Raw genomic sequence first — 14,399 nt, 5'->3', positions numbered from 1 at the left:
TTTGAGCAAAGCTGTCATTACCAGAACAGTGAAGAGAGAGAAAGAGCTGAACCCACGTAGATTGCTAGGTGGATGCAATCTGGTGCTGGACGATTCATTGAGTTTCAATTCTGATATGATTTTAGATTCCTGTGATAAAAAAACCAAGATAATCAAAGGTAAACAATTATTAAGCCACATGCTGTGATGTGCTTGGTGTGTAATGTGTAGTTAACAGAGCACATGCACCCTCTCTTTAAAGCACTCAGAGTGCTTGCAGTGTTGTGCCTGAATGCACTAGGTGTTTATATTTTGGGTAAACAGTTAATTAAACTGTTCAATTTACATATCACAAGCGAAAACATGAGTGTAGTTTAAACTGAAACCACTGACTGACCATATTTGTGAGGTAAAGAGAGTCGAATGTATGCACCCTGCTGGTTAAAGCATCCCTGGTAAGAATGTCAGGCATGGTGCACTTCTGGAATATATTTCAAAGTAAAAGCGCTATCAGTTTCTTCAATGAAAAAACAACTTGCATTTTCAAAAAGTGCTTTTATTCTGGAGTTATTTCTGGGGCAGTTATTTCATTATTGAAGTCACTTTGCAAACTTGCACCACATATGCGTTTTGCACACACTATTTTTATGATTTATGCCATCTGGTTGTAGAGATTCATCAAATATCTCACTTATTTTCTCCCCATTACTCTTGCGGTGCATGCAATTTTTTCTTTTTTTTTTTTCTTTTTTTTTTTTTTGCACCTCTGTGTTTTTTTTAATCTCAAGGAGGGTCAGCTGTGCTCCCTTTCTTTACTAACTAATGCCACAAATTTTAAAGTTTCATGAGCAATAGCAGGGTGTTTGCCACTTCAGCCGGGCCGCTTCATGGCAGCTGTTGCATTCTGTCAATCTCGGGAGACTTTTTTTCACCTCAGCCCTTGTCAAAGTCGCTGACATCATTAACCCAGCCCTTTTTCCTCCTTCATAGAAATTAGTGATGCACGATACGTTTTTTTTTTTTCTTTTTAACTGACACAGATAACCAATAATTTCCTACTCTCGATGGTCGATAACCAATAAGAACCAATCTTTTTTTTTTTTCCAATTATTGATTTTAAAAAAGTTTATTTGATGTATCTATGTATATCTGGGGGTAAGAAGGGTTAATATATACTGAGCAAAGATATTTCTAACTAATTCTAACTGACATCACTCAGGTTTACATCAAAAAACAAAGAACTATTCTGACATTACAACTGTAATTTTTATGTTAAACATTTGTGTATAGAACAGAGTACAACATTCACAAACAACTGACATAAGTTTTCCCCTTTTCCTTGAATTAAATTGAAGTATCTTGACAAGTGGTCAAATCAACTAAAAAAGAATTCAGCTGCCTTCTGTCGAATCAGACATAGAGCCAAATGATAACAGGCTGTCACGCTTACATTATTATGCATGTTTGGGGGCCTGTTTTTTTGCTGCACAAGTCAGAAATAAAGAGAGCTGATATAAGTCATATCTGAAAGAAACTTCTGTTCCTAATGTCGATTAGACTGAATGAAATTACATCAAACAGAGCAGGCAGGGATAGGAGACTGTGAAACTGATTTTTGTCATTATTAGTGTTTCCAGGAAGAATAGCCAATGCTTTTGCTAGTGCTAATGGGGATCCTAATAAACAAAGGAAGAAAGTTCAGATAATGACTTTTAAGTGACTTATAAGATCCTCGAGGACTTTTCTCCACTCTTCAGCATCTTTGCGGGGCATATTTATAAACACTGTCCTCCCCATATATACTAACCTCCACCAGTACTGTCATGTTATTAGTCTCTTAGCACTGAGGCTTCTTTTTCTTCTTTTCTGGTGCTTAACAGCGGGTCATGTCACCGCAGCACCACCTGCTGTTTCAGAATATGTAGTCTCGTGAGAAAGAAAATTGAACGTTTTTATTATTTTGGGATAATAAAGTGTTTTAAAATATATTCAGTATCGGCTAATAATTTATCGCTACCGATAATTATCATGCAACCCTGATAGATATCAAGAAATGTCAGAATCAGCCCAGGTATCATAAGATAAAGCTTATTTTTAATCGCATGTTCGAAGGTGTTGTTCAACCATGGGCAAGGGTTCCTTTAATTGACCATGATTTTTAAAATAGCAAGTTCTGTGTAATATTTTTTTTCTTTCTGTGATCTACACTACTGCATTAAAGAAATACAAAGTTTGTGCACATGATTTCTCTCTCTCTCTTTATATATATAATTTTGTTGTCAATACTGAGTTTAGTTTATTTTCCAGACTGGTTTTCTTCATAATTGCTCACAGCTCTTTATCCTTGAGAAACATACTTCGACCTTGTTTGTAGGTAGACAACTAAATTGATGATTTAATTGATCATCTTGATAGAATCCACATTTTAAAAGTATGATGCGTCAGAGCATCTTGTATTAATCTGTTTTTTATCGTATGTGATGCGTGTGCTCTTTATGTGTGCAGTGGTGCATGAGTTGGATGTACGTTGCTCGATCTGTTTGCGTCTCTTCCTCCTGTGTGTTCTGAAATCTACTGCAGACGGTCTGGGGTGCAGAGATGGTGGATGTTGTGGAGGGGAGGAGGAAGGCAGCGGACGTGGCGGCAGGCCAGAATCAATTGGCAGTGTAATGAGATGGCCTGGTGCCAGGTAACCATGGAGCTCCCCTCTCTGCCTGTCTACCGGCGCAGAGTTCAAAATTAAACTGAATGAATGAGAGAGGGAGAGAGGGAGAGAGGGGAGGGAGGGGAAGGAGGGTCTGAAATGGCAGGAGTGGAGGGTGATGGAAAGAAAGAAATGTGCTGGAGAGGAGGGAGGTTGATGAGGCTCTATGGGCTATTTCTAAGCACTGCTGGAAAAATTTAACTTCAGCCTCATTTCAAAGGAGGATGATTGAGGGGGAAACTCAAGTCCACCTGGGATTTTTATACTTTGGAATATCTGAAAATACCTTTGTAATCCACCTGCACTGCCTGCATTTCAGCAAAGAACAAGTGCTCTTGACAAAGAAAGGGAAAAATGTGACCTCCCTGAGTTTTCTTCCTTGATATCCTCGTTGAGCTGCTTCTTTTGCAAGTCTGACGGCTTTAGTGGCTTTAATGTGGCTGCAAATCTCATCCCTTCATCCACTCCTAGACCCACACTCTTCCTCCTGTCATGGAAGATGTGTTAATATCGAGCATTTGGCTGCATTCTTTAAGTGATTAGTTCAAGCCAGTGGATCCAGCAGATGAAAAGAAATTAAGTAATTAATACAGTAATTAGATCTCTTCCTCCTTCCTACAGCTTTACCCCTGCTATGTCATTGTGCTCGCTCCTTTCTTAACTCCCTGTGCATAAAGCATGTTAGGAAGCAATGTGCCACCCATGAGGGATGGATTTACTTTGTAATTTGTCTCTGTCTTGTGAAGACGTGTTACTGCTGTGTTGTCAAACTCTGAGTTAAAAAAGATGATTTATACTCCGGAAAGTTAAACTATTAATCTTTTTTTAAAGATCTTAGTTACACTGAGAAATACAGAACAAGAGAGATGGATAGAGAGAGATAAAAAGAGCAACAAACAACAGTAAACAGGTTTATGGCTACAATATTAGCAGGAACAACCATGTATGATAACAGGCTGATGGCAGTTATAACAGTTGAAGTTGAACCGTCAGTTTAACCCTTACAATGGTAATGATAATAGATGTAAGGCTGATACTAGTCAGGTGAATCCACAGCAGGTCAGTTATGCCAGTAATAATAGTAAAAGTCAGGGATGAGAATCAAAACTGTACAGCCACACCTGAGACCTACCGGACCCAAGTACGACACAGATGCCAATTCTTCATTTTTGATAACCTGCCACCCCAAATGGAGGGCAAAAAATACATTATGGGTTTGTGTGATTTATGTGATTTGTATTATACCTGGGCATCTTATAAAGATGTTTCTCAAATAATTTACGATACCTAGACAGCTTTTATTCTCCCGCTGATTTTCAACACACTTGTTTTCTTTCAAAAGTATCAATTCAGGCACTGTGTAAAAGTATCATTTTAGCACCAGTATCAGGAAAAACAAAACCAAACAATACCCAGCCCTATTAAAAGTATGTATGATATTAGCAAGGACAACCTTGATTAATGTCTGAAGCTCACTGTTGAAACAAGGACATGACATTGAAATAATGAACAATTGGTTAGAAAGAAGACAAGACATAAAACATGAAAAGGGGTGAAACTGACCCCCAATTGCAGTGAATAAATGCATAAACACTTAACCTTTAAGGAACTTTTATTATTTCTCATGCAATAAGAACTCCTGGTGTATCATTTAGGCTAATGCAGGGAAAATAATTAAGTTTCAGTTAGGATTTTGGTTTCCCATGACCATGAAAACAAGATAATCTGGTTTGAATTATTACTAAGAAACACAGTTCGTTTCTTTTTATTCAAAGGTTTTATATGCCATCATATTAGAGTTATTGTGTTCAAGTTCTATAAATAGATGTGCTGCAAATAATGAAAAAAACAATTTGAGTAGTAGAAAAGTAATTGTTTATAATGATCATCACCTTTATATCAATGGAAATAATCATGATTAATAGTTTTGCTGACATCAAGCAGCTGTGGTGTCACATAGTTGATTGGTAATGTAGCATTATCAAAAAGTTGCTCTGTCATGACTTTAAAAATGGCCACTTACCACCTATTGTATCATACTGCACTGCTTCACTTTTCATATTGCATATAGTTTTTTTTTAACATCATTGCATACTGTGTTGCATATTTAATGGTATCATATCATATTGAGTTATCCCAATAACTAGCATGAGGAACCAAAGTGTTAACTTTAGAGTTAGACTGAGTTGGAATAATCAAGTCATTGAAAAACATTTGTACAATGATGATTATGTAAAAATTAGATCAAAAATATCAGTATTATAATATATATTATACTTTGTACAACATGTTAAATTTTCACAGACATTGATGGGTATTTAGATTGTGTGATTGCACAGGGAAATGCACATGGGGATAAAAGAACACAAAGTACTTGGCATGTTGATCTTTTTTGAGTTTAATATTATAGGTCAGTAATGGTGTTGTTTAAAAGGAGTTCCATGGAATAATTTTATTGTGTGGATTGAAAAATATATATTTTGATAAGAATAAAATCATGCACACTGATCAGCTACCAAGTCAAAAATATAAAATCAAAAGTTGTAGATTCATTAGTTTCTGACTTAGACATCTTGACTGTCTTTAGGAACCAGCTCAATCAGGGCAGCAGCAGTCACATATCTCAGGCTGGCCTGAGCCGGCTGAAGCAGGCCATCCGTTTGTTTTGTGATGTTTTGTTTGCTGCAGTAGTGAAAGTAAATGTTAGGCATGGCTGAACATGGAGGTTTTATACTGTGAGTGAGGACTGGAGTGCTTCTTATCCTGATATGACCTCTACTTTGAATGGGATGCTGTCTTCTAATCAGCGGTATTTAAAGTGGGAGGGAGATGTAATATACTCATCTGTCTGTACAGTAAAAAGCATGTTCAGCAGTGGGCCTCGTGGCCTGTGAAAAATGTGCAGGCACTCTCTGCTGAAACGACCCAGACTTTGAGAGTCTTGAGTGCACACAGAGAGAGACGAGACAGTGGGCCAAGATGTCTGTGGTGTGGATTAATGGGGAGGACTGGAGAAAGGGTGCCGCAGTTGTGCGTGAGCAGAATATTTGATGGGGGGAAGCAAGAGGAGGGAAGAGTGAGGGACAAGCAACTGCAAGAGATGGGCGAGATGAAAGGGGGGAAACGGGTAAGATTGGACTGAAACATCAAGATGTATGAACATGAATCAAAATCTACAGTATTTAATAGTGCTGCTGTCTGGCGTCTCCCACTGGTGCTTTATCTTGTCTGATTGCACTTCACAGTGTGTGCTTTATGCATTTATTCTGTTGCACTGAGCTCAACATGGGGATAAAATCTACATAAAGGCCTTCACAGTCTGCTGAAATACACGCCTCAGCAAAGTGAAGATATCTCTAAATACAAGAAACAGAGGAGTAAAGGGGGCAAGTCAAGTTTTTGGATCACACACAGAATCATTTACAATTGAATTCTCTTACTTACATGCCTTCTTTAAGTCTCTGTGAGGCATACAAATACAAACATCATGAAGTCATTTCATTACATTTCTTTTGTTTTTGTTCTTTTGTCTGGCAGACAGATGATACCTCCAAAGTCCTTATGTCTGTCCATTGTTGTACTGAGCAGCAACATTCTGGTAAATAGTGAAACGAAACCACCAAAGGTTTTACATACTCCCCATTCCTTTGATTTTTAAAAACATAAAGTAATCTGATCTTAGTATTTTCATTATCATGATTATTTGGAACTGTGATGAATCAGCATAGGTACAGTGATATAACAACTTCAGTTACAGGGGCCATTTTAATTAAAACTGAATCTGAAAGGCTTCTGTCCATCGTACCGTAGCCAGATAGCCAGTTTACTGCATGTATTATTAATATACTGTATTATACAAGGGTTACCAGAACTGAACTGCTAGGACCCCCCCTGCGGTGTGATACTCAACTCTTATCTAAGCATAAGATCACAGAAGGATGTTTTTGTAAGTCACTATATTTAGTTCTCTGTCACTGTACCTGTGGTTCTGAGTTTAATTTCTCTGCTGAAAAGTGTTGAACTGTGATTGACAAACAATTCCCGATGTGGCTGTTCACAATAAAAGCACTCAAACAAAAAAACAACAGCAGACTTTTTTGTGAAAACCTGTCAGAAATAGCATGTTTATCATTGATATAATGTAACTTTATCAGGGGTACCAGCAAGTGTATGGATAGCTCCTTCTTGCTGTTTCTCTGACCTTGTTTAAAGTCACAGCCCACTTGCACACCTTTAAACAGTTCAGTAACCTCCAATTTCCACATTCAGCGACCACGTTGTGATCCGCCAGCAAATTGCACTGTGGAGCAAATCGCTCCCTCTGTAGTCTATCAGAGCAGTTCCACTGCCCATGCTTCAGCCAGCAGCAGCATGTCCCTGGAGCGCTACTTCGCTTCGCTCCGCTTCGTTCAAGACACACCGCAGGTCTATATTCAGTGCCGGCCAATGCCACACAGCGTCAACTCTCATCGACCTGAAAGCTCCAAACAGAAAGTCACAAGTGTAAAGTATCCGGTTCTTACAAATTACAACACCATGCCTGGACTGCTGATTGTAAATCATCACTATATCAACATTACGTCTCATCCTGCAGCAAGAGCAAAGGGTCACTATGAGGTCAGTGGGTCACAGAGCTACAACGGCGCCATTTCCTCAAAAGTTAACTTTTGAGGGCATTTAGGTTTGTACAGAGTGCCTTCATTCAGAATTTTTTCCAGCTCAGATATACAATGAATCAAGTCATCTGTAGGGAGATTTACTAAGGTAAAATCATGAAAAAAGACAGGACTATGACAGAAGGGAGATGCTGCTAACACGCAGAGCGCACATGCCTGGTATGAAAGCCATGAAAGCACAAGCTGGAGCTGACACATGCCACAGCTGTCACGCAACCAACACACACCCGGTCTGAATCTGCTATAATCTGCCATAATACATCAAAAAGTCTTGACTGTGCATGTGTTTATCATGTTTTGACAGTTCCAACTAAGCAATTGATATAAAGCACTATTGCTGCCTGCTCTGTCAGATGTTGAGTTATGCTTACGGTATTGAAAAAAAATAGACTGCTGTTAAAACCATATGAAGACAAAAAAAAAAAAAAAACGTCAGAAAGCGGAACATCAGTAGACATCCTGAAATGCATTAGCTGCATAAGTCATCTGGCTCTGATTTGAATCACAGCCTCAACTTAAATAGAAACTGAATAATAAAGTATAAAAACAACAGTTACAGGAAGATGGTGCATTATGGATGCCAGTTGTATCATCTCTAGAGAGTAAGCGAGTAAGAAACCATTAGGGGTGGGAGAAAAAAGTCAGTACAGCATAGTATTGCGATATTCTGTCTGTTGATGTATTGTATTTTTTCAAATTAATTGCCAATATGAACTGAAGTCTATGACAATGGAAAAATGAAATAAATGCAGCAATAAATAGTTAGTTCAGTGAGGTCAGCAGAGGTGATGGTCATACAGCAGGAGAAAGTTAGTTCAACATACATGGCAGCACCAGGGGAAGGACACTGGGAATGCAAGCAGTGCACGAATGACACGGACATGACACAAGGTCTGCAAGAAGTGCTACTTAAAAAAATAATACTGCAGAAACATGAGGGCAAGACTAATGCTAAATCAACTGAACTGCTGCAAAAATGGTATAGATCGCAATATATCGCAATATATGGTATCGCAGTACTCACTGTATTGCAAAATGTTTAAAATCGCAATAATATTAAATCGTTAACCTAGTATTACGATAATATCGTATCGTGGGGCCACTAGTGATTCCCTCCCCTAGAACCATGAAATTCCTGTTTCAAATAACTGTTATGTATATTAGAATACCTAATAGTACTAGATTGATAATTGTACACATTCAAAGATTTTTTTATCCAGTGTGTGTGGTTCAAGTGTAATTCATGTTAAGGACATGTTAGTCTTAATATTAAAATTACAGATAAAATGTTAATTGAACTGAAATCAGAAGAATCTAATTGCATCAAAATTCTAAGTCTCCTTAAGGAATATGTTGTGGTTTGAAAACACCTTTGTGATACAGATGTGAATAGGAACACTTAATCATTTTATTAGATGCAGCCAAGGTCAACATCAGTCTTGTGTAACCTTTTTCTGCAGCTGAATTGTCCCCCCCATTTAAAATGCTACAAAATGTCCCAGCATGACATTTTGATAACAAATACTCAGTGCCGAGGCTATAAAATCAAACACAATATAAGGTCATCGTGTCACAAACACCACATTCCTGGAACACTATTCGGACATCCTTCTGATTGAACAGACAAGGTATTACCAAGCTTTAATTTATTAAAGGTGACTCAGAAATAAAATTAAAAAAAAAACAAGACACCCTATTAAATGGGAAGTAAAGCCGTTTAAAGCACACCAACGAAGGTGTTCCTCTGACTACAAAAGCATGCCTGTGACACTGCATAATACATCTTTCACCTAAGTTTTTTCTACATTTCTGCATACATGAGTACAAACATGTGGCAATGAATCCCCCACCACCACTTGTTAGTGGCCTACTTTCTCTTCCTCACTTTCCCAGGCTCTCAGAGTTCCTTTAAGGGGTTACCTGGCTAGAGGTTTAGGGTTATGCCCGTGTCAGTCACTCTGTTTTCTTGAACGTTCTGTTTTTGAGGGGCTTCTTTGTGTGTCCACACTGTGACAGGTTTCTTGGCAATATCCTGAAAGTCAAATCTGGTCATTAAGATTCAAGTGGGGACCATGGAGCAGACAGCAGCCCACCAGCAAGCTGTGGCAAAACTAGTACCCAGGGTTGATGATATCTTGAACTTAATTTTTGTGCTTTCTGATGTGTCTAACAAGCAAGGACACAAGGAATGTAGTCTCATATTTTCAAATGGCATGTACTTCAAATTTTGGGGCAGGTTGTTGCTGACTTTATTTGCTTCAAGTTTGATCATTTTCCAGAGGTCAGAATACAGTACAAAACAGATAATATCTTTCTTTAGTAGGACTTTAGTAGGACAGCTGCTTATATGTGTGGGACTTTAATACAGTCCAAATGCAGTAGAGTGTACATAGCTACTTTGAAGCTGAAGGAAAAAATGCTGCTTCTAATGTTGATGTATGTTAAGGAGAGAAATATTTTAGTATTTTGTGGGGAAACAATGGACAGTTTGTCTATATCCACCCATGAGCCGTAAAATTGTAACCACCTGTCCAATCTATTGTAACTCAGTACAACAGTTTGCCATAACATCTACTGTGGGGCTGTTTGATTATGGACATAATTGTAATCAAGATTATTTTGATTGATATTGAGATTGTGATCATTAAACAAAAATACTTATTTGATTTTAACATCTATATTACATGTATTTATGAAGCGTAAAAACTATCAGTACTTTGAAAAAGAACCAATGAATTGATATAAAAACCTATATGAGAAATAATGATGTGCAATAAAAATTCATAAACATGCATGTGGCACAGTAATCATTTAACCACAATTATCTTGCTTTCATGTTAGTACCATTTCAAATCAAATATATTTATTATTAAAAGTCATGTCATTATCAAGTCATGAATGTCTTGGTGGGAAGTGATGGTGATGTGCCTGAGTGCATTATATGACAGTTGACATACATATGAGGATCACAGTATTAGGGACACTTCTATGCAGTGCAATCCAGCTCACCCCCACCTCCACTAAAACTTCAATATTAAGTATGTCAGGACCAGGCTCACGTGGTCACAACAAATAATAACCAGATTACTGGCATGTTGATAAAAACTGAAAATGTAGATGCTTCTGGAAAGCAGCATTTATGATAGAGCTGTTGTATAAGTTGCAAAGGTGGTCATAATGCTATGGCTGACAGGTGTGTACTCTACAAGAAGCAAGTATTGTTCCGTATGAAACAGAAACTGTTTTTGCAAAGTAAGAACATCAGCATCAAGTGGGTAGAAGTGGATCTGCCCCACTCTTGGGTTATTTTTTAACTGAGAAAAACTGAATGGAAAAACAACAAATTGTTTTTGTTATGTTTTGCTGAATTATGAAGTATCACTTGAGCTAAAGCACTATCTCTGAAAATGCAGCCAGTCTACCAGTGATGCAGTGATGTATCAACTTGGCCTGGGTGTTTTTTAGCTTCATTGTTGTCCTTTTAAAGTGTTTTTTTAAATAGACAAAGTCTTGGTTTTTATCTTAAGATTGAAGAGCTTTTAAGGAAAGGAACAAGTAGCTAATGAACAGAAGTGGGCTGAGGATAGAGCCCTGAGATACTCCAGTAGTACTGTGCAGATGATGATGTTTTACTTTTAGTGCAGCACTCTCAGACTCATTATGTGTTGTTATGGCAGATGGGGTGCTCAGGATAAGTATAGTCAGAAGGACAAGAGGAGTAGATCAGTGTTCATGATGATCCTCACAGAGGCATTTTTAAGTGTTTGTGTAAATATGAGGAAATTATAAACTAAAACTAAAAACAAAGGCACACAAAATGAAAACTACAAAACATGACCTCTAAAAATATTTTGACAATCAGTGCTGAATTAGAAAATAAAATTAAATCTACTTCACTGATGTGTATATTTTTCTCGAGGGAAATAAAATAGTTACGTGTCCTGCAAGGCATTTAGGCAGAATTAAAACTGAGCGATAAGCATCATGAGGACGACACATTAGCACGGACAGCAGTCTTAGAGCATCAGGATGTGGGCATGTGGGAGACACAAATCAGCCATATCAGCCTTACTCGTTTACAGTCGGGTCCTTCCCCTGCATGGTGGCCCAAGCAGAGTTTCTCATGGACTCACATCACAGCTGTACGCCAGTCGTTCGGTCTAAAAGACGGCTAAGAGGACAAAGGGCACGAGTGAGGCAAGGGGAAACGAGGGAGAGATGCTCGCTGAATCGCCCAGCCCTCCTCTGAGCGGGACGGGGAGCACCACTCTTCCTTTCTGCTCATAGCTGCTTTCCCCCGGCCCTCAGCCATTTTGGAGAGAGGAAAAAGTGGCTGCTTTCTCTCTCCCTCTCACACTACGTGGCATAGCTTTGGGAAGGTTTCGGCTGCTGTGTTTTAGGAGCAGACAGGGGACATTTTGCAGCTCGCATTTAGGGAGTAATATGTTTGCAGGGGAAAAAATACTGACGAGAAAGCAACATTCTTCCATCGTGACTTTTTTTAAATGAATTTTCATTCTCTCGCATTCAGCTGCTAAGCTTCTCTCCTCTTAGCTGTGCACTTTCACTCATGCTGGGTCCTTTTCTTTCATAACTTGCGCTCTAGTTTAGTTGTCTGGTGCTATCCCTATGTCTTTTTTAAATTATATCTTTTGTTATCTCTCAATTTGACTGAGTTTAAAACAAAAGGGTATGTATAAATTTTGGCAGCACTACGAAGAGACAGAGCTGCAGCCAGAGATCCTGCTGGGATCCAAAAAAGCCAAGCAGAATGAAGCACCAAAAAAAAAAAAAAGAAAACACCACCCTTTCCTTTGCCTGATCACAAATTCCACTTTTTCTGTAGCCAGCCCTGCGCTGCGACTCCTCCTCATCCACATCTTACCGCATTCAACCTTTTGCCGTTTCTCTCTTGCCGTACCTTTTTTTTAAAGGCGATTTGAGGTTTTTGTATCCCGGAAAATGGGAACCGGACAACGGGTCAGGAGGGCTAACAGGGACAGAACGAGGGGATGTTATTTTCCTACTTTTGCTTGTTATGTAGATTTTTTGTGTTACTGTAAATGTTTTAGACTTGCTGTAGTAGTGCTAAGTTTTTATGTGTTGTGCGGGTGTGCGTGGATCACCACGTGTTTCTAAGTGTGTGGTTTAAGGAATGTGTGTGCACGGGAATCTAATCGGTTACTATTGGAGATGCTGTTAAGGTCCAAGTAATGATTTGTAAATCTGTTTTTATAGGTGTCCTGCTTTGTACTGAAGCATTGGCCTACACTGCTCATCATGCCTGACTCCATCTGATTCCAGTGGATGTCTTGACCATCAAAGCTGGAGTATGTCCTACTGGTACGTTTGCGATTTAAAATATCTGTTGTTATTTCTTTGTACGCTTCATTTGCTGTAGTTTCTAATCCGCACCATACGATTTATAACTGGTGTTTTGCTTATATTCTTTATACGGTTTTATTAGAGGATTGTAAGATTTGCCCTTTAATTCAGAATTTATCGAATAGTTGCACAGAGGATACTTAGAGTCCGCCAGTCATCTTTTCTATATTAAAATACGGTTATACTTTGTATTCTGTACAGCTGCGATACAGTATGATTTTACTTTCACTTTGTCCTGACTTACATTATTTACCTTAAGATGTCTGATTTCGTGTCTGTGGACCATCACAGTGTACTCGATCCTTTTGCTTGGAATACAGAAGGTCTCCTTGTAGTGGCAGGACATCTTGCTCATATTTTTGTAATGTATTAACGACAGGGAGAAATTATATCTTTTAACGCCCATATGTTTTCAGAATTCAAAGTACTATCAAATAGATGGCATTTGCTGCGTCTGTGTCCAAAAGAGTATGAACAACGTTAAAATTTGTCTGGCATTTCAGAAATAAATGTTGACCTTAAAAGAATGTGATCAGTAGGTTACACAAACACCACGTCTGTCTCACAGTCATGTGCTTTTGGCCTGTACCCTGGACCACAGAATGATTTCCAAGTTTTCTTCTATTAGATACACTGAAAGGAAATATGTTTCATAGCCACTCTGAAACGTTTATATCGATCAATCAAAAATATGCAGCAGGAGCAATATCTAATTTTACCATGAAGGAGAGTATTTTTTCTATCGTTGTAGTAAATTTCAAATAAAAGATTGATATTTTTCTTACATTTTGTATCATGCAATTGAAGATATACACTGTGTGGTTAGAAATAATCAAAATTTTTACCTCTATTTTTTAAATAATTTTGTGTTCTTCATCATGACACTTAAGCGTGAACGCCCAATAAGATGACTGGGATGGGAAGTGAGTTGGTTTTGCAGGTTCAGGTAGCAGAATTTCTGCCTGTTTTCATATATTGGGAGTTTCACTTTCCATATTTTGCTCTTGAAGGGACAACGCCAGCTGCCACAAACCCGTAGATCCGAACTTGTGGTGACTGGCTACACAAGCTCGTATCTATAGGTATGTGTCTTCTTGGCAAACACTGCACTTGCCCTACTGTGTGCCTGTAAAAACAAGTACCTTGCTGTATTAATCTTTAAAGGGGACTGAATGTCCAAAGTAAGGGAATTGTCATATTTCAAATTTTGTTGATACTGAAAGTCCTTTAAAACAAGGTTTTCTGTTGTATTTGATAAGTGAACAACACCCAGTCCTGTCAAGGCAGTATATTGGTTTGTAACTTATCCCTTGTGTCCCAGCATTATGCAGTAACCCCACCCAAGTAGGAGGGTTGGACTGTATGACGATGTGACACAACATTAAATCCATCCTGGCGTCCTTGGACAGTGCTGCAAAGCAACAAACAGATCTACTTCAGTACTTGTCATAAAAAGATGCCATGACAGAAGTTAAAACTGACATTTCCATTTCCTTTTTTTAGCAATGCACCTGATTTTCTTTAATTTCAAAAAGATTGTAATTTCGTTCTTTCTCATCCTTTAAGTTAAGTTTCACCACTTCTTGTAAAATCATGAAACCTGGTAGATGTGCAGCGGTCCTGAAGTTTCCTCCAGTGTTCCCGCAGGTTGAGGT

The 14,399-nt window shown here is 38.4% G+C and overlaps 1 protein-coding gene across 1 annotated transcript in view; it reads left to right on the top strand.

Moving 5' to 3' along the window:
• snx19a (sorting nexin 19a) overlaps positions 1 to 14,399 on the top strand; it is a 186,827-nt gene that overhangs the window by 75,872 nt on the left and 96,556 nt on the right. Inside the window, exon 4 of the mRNA XM_041800642.1 lies at positions 12,598 to 12,702. The gene's annotated coding sequence lies outside the window, so the exon portion shown is untranslated. The remainder of the gene's footprint in view (positions 1 to 12,597; positions 12,703 to 14,399) is intronic.

This window comes from Cheilinus undulatus, linkage group 12 (genome assembly GCF_018320785.1).
Source record: "Cheilinus undulatus linkage group 12, ASM1832078v1, whole genome shotgun sequence".
Taxonomy (NCBI): Eukaryota; Metazoa; Chordata; class Actinopteri; order Labriformes; family Labridae; genus Cheilinus; species Cheilinus undulatus.
The sequence above is the reverse complement of the archived record's forward strand: the minus strand, read 5'-3'. Positions and strand labels throughout refer to the sequence as shown.